Consider the following 2,833-nt stretch of genomic DNA (forward strand, 5'->3'; position numbering starts at 1 on the left):
TGCATGTCGCATGCGGATTTTGTTGCCCCATGTCGCATGCGCGTTGTCGTACATGGGTGTAGCATGCGGCATGCGTGATTCCATTCAAGCAACTCAGTTTGGTCAACATGTCACTACAAACAGTAGCGGCGGCTACTTATTTGGTAATCGCATTACGAAAAGATCGCAAAAGGAAAAGAAAAACACCACAGTATTGGAGAAAAAATTTATATGTCGATGGACAAGAAATTCAAATTAATTTGTACAACAAGTTGATTGCTGACGATGATGTTCTATTTTGAAATTTTACGCGGATGAGTAAAGAAGATTTTGAATACTTACTTCAAAAAATCTCACCTATAATAAGAAAATGTGATACCAACTTTAGGGAAGCAATTACACCTCGCGTGAGATTATTAGTGACATTGAGATATTTGGCTACAGGTGATAGTTATCCATCGCTTAAGTATCTATTTCAATTATCTGAGCCAAGCATTTCTCGAATTATTCCAGAGGTTTGCAGAGCTATGATGGACGTTTTACAAGATTTTGTCAGGGTAAGTAAAAATATTAATATATATGTATAACCATTTTGTTATTTGAAGCAAAACATAATTAAATCAATAACACATTTCAAGTGAATAAAGTGAATAACTTTTCTTATTAATTAAAAGTAACTAAAAACTATAAAACTTAAACTTTAAAAACATAACTTAAAATACATAATAAACATAATTATTGAGTAGACGAGGATAATGATTCGTCTGAAAAGGAGCTATAGAACGACAGTAATTCGCTGCTTCCCATTTGGGGAGATGGTGTAGTTTCTGGATGAACAACCGTCGGCGTCAGTTGTTGCAATGTGCTTGGGTCGTATTTCTCCATGTCTGCTTCGAACAGTATATTGTTAATAGCATGTTCTACTAAATTTTTGGTATAGGCACTATACTGCCGATGCTTAGTGGCGACATACTCCCCAAACACGGTACTTGCATCCCTTGGCTTATTAACAGATTCCTTCAAAATGGCATATGCTTCATTCGCACGATCATCTTCCACTTTTCTCTTCCTGTTTACCTTAAGGGGAGATTGAAATAATTTTTTTGATGGACGAGATGGGGACGGAACTGATGAGGAATGAAGTACATCAACAGTTTCATCTTCACTGGGTGCAACCTGTAGATCAAAAATGAATTTAATTTTTTTCAATAAAATGTCATAAAATAATTGAAAATTTATTCAAATTTGAAATAGAGATTAATAGATCAATTAAATGTTAATAATTTTTTTTTCAGATGCCACGCTCAGAAAACGAATGGAGAAAGATAGCAAATGATTACGAAGTTTCCTGGAATTATCCTCATTGCATAGGAGCTTGTGACGGAAAACATGTCATACAAAATCCCAAAAACAGTTGTAACGAAAATTTCGTTCCATTTCTAATATTTAATATCTTGCATCGAAGTAATGCCGGGACAGTAGTCACTCCCTCTTTCAATTTCGAGTGAAGACCGCTTGCGCGGAAAAAGATCGGAGAAATCGACGGATATCGAGGAATTTGGTTTCGGAAGAGAGAAGCGTAGCGACCGTGAACGTTAACAGGTGTGCGGAAAAAGTGGGTAGAAGGCATTTTTCTGGTAAAAGACCTAATTATCTTATTTATCATTTATTAATTTGTGCATACAGTAGATTGAATTGAACTGAACGTTTAGATAACTCGTTGAGTAAATTATTTTGATTTACAGTTTCCAATTTTCGGTTTTTTTTCCGAGACCACGAGGATTGAGGTTGAAATCCAAATTTCCGTTTATTTAAGGAATCATTGCAAGGAATCAAATTTCAGGGCTGATTACTTTTTAGGAAGATTCCATTGGAGAATATCGATAAGATATTTTTGGTTATTCAATGAAATTTGGTAACTTTCAAGGTTCAACTTTTCAAATCTATCGAAACCGTGTCTACTCAGAATACCTTTTTCAGATAATAATATCATTGTTCCGGGGACTGATCCTTAGTAGGAGGTCTGACTGGCGACTGGAGAACTATTGTTTTTTTTTTTAATTCTGATTCATTCCGTTTGTTTCGCATAACCTTGAGGAAGCCAAATACTGGGTAGAGGATTGGTGTTACCAGGAGGTCCCCTTGCTGATAATTTATAATCGAAGAGGCTCAGTTAACCAGAACCAACCATTGTCCTGCTATATAGAGACCATTGAGTCGTCCTCGTCGTCAAGGTACTGTTAGCCCAGTCGATTCCAGCCCAACAGCACTTCGCTGGGACCAACATCGTCAAACCACCCACCCAGGTATTATCCAACCAGGGCCATCTTTGAATCAGATTGACAACTTGTAAATATTCTGAATTTAAATAGCCTTCAGCTTTACAAATTTTTGGTTGTGAATAGCCTTCAGCTTGTTGTTTTTTTTTTATTAGTAATTAAAGTTGTTAATTGTTCCTGTTGGTTTATTCTGCCTTCTCCGCCAAGATAGAGAATGTCTTTGGTAGTAATTATCTTTATTTAATTTTCATTTGCTACCTGGCGCCCGTTTATCGAGCCGGTCAAGTCAACTTTGTTATATTGGTAGTAGTCAGTTTCAATTTGCCTTCGACTATTACCAATCATTGTTGAAACTTACACCCTCCCCGTAACAATCTGAGCAGCCTATAAGCACATAAGTGATAACCTCCATATTTTTAACTTTGAGTTTTCACCTTTGAACGTTTAAAATTAGGTGGGTTGCATCGTTAGCCCGCCACTAGGAACAAAAACGAACGGTCGCGCGTCTTTCTTTCTTGTTGTTAATTAGCAAAAAAATGGCTTCTTAAGCACAATCGCGATCTACTAAACGAAAG

General features: G+C 36.5%; 1 long non-coding RNA gene across 1 annotated transcript; it reads left to right on the forward strand.

Annotated features, from left to right (window-relative positions):
• The first annotated feature begins 591 nt into the window (after window positions 1-591).
• LOC141486253 (uncharacterized) lies at window positions 592-2,434 on the forward strand. Its single transcript, XR_012467728.1, has 2 exons — window positions 592-1,616; window positions 1,960-2,434. It is a non-coding gene; the product is annotated as an uncharacterized lncRNA (long non-coding RNA).
• Window positions 2,435-2,833: the final 399 nt, after the last annotated feature.

Source organism: Leptinotarsa decemlineata, unplaced genomic scaffold (genome assembly GCF_025532065.1).
Source record: "Leptinotarsa decemlineata unplaced genomic scaffold, Ldec_3_MD MMD2_tig00026347_RagTag_RagTag, whole genome shotgun sequence".
Taxonomy (NCBI): domain Eukaryota; kingdom Metazoa; phylum Arthropoda; class Insecta; order Coleoptera; family Chrysomelidae; genus Leptinotarsa; species Leptinotarsa decemlineata.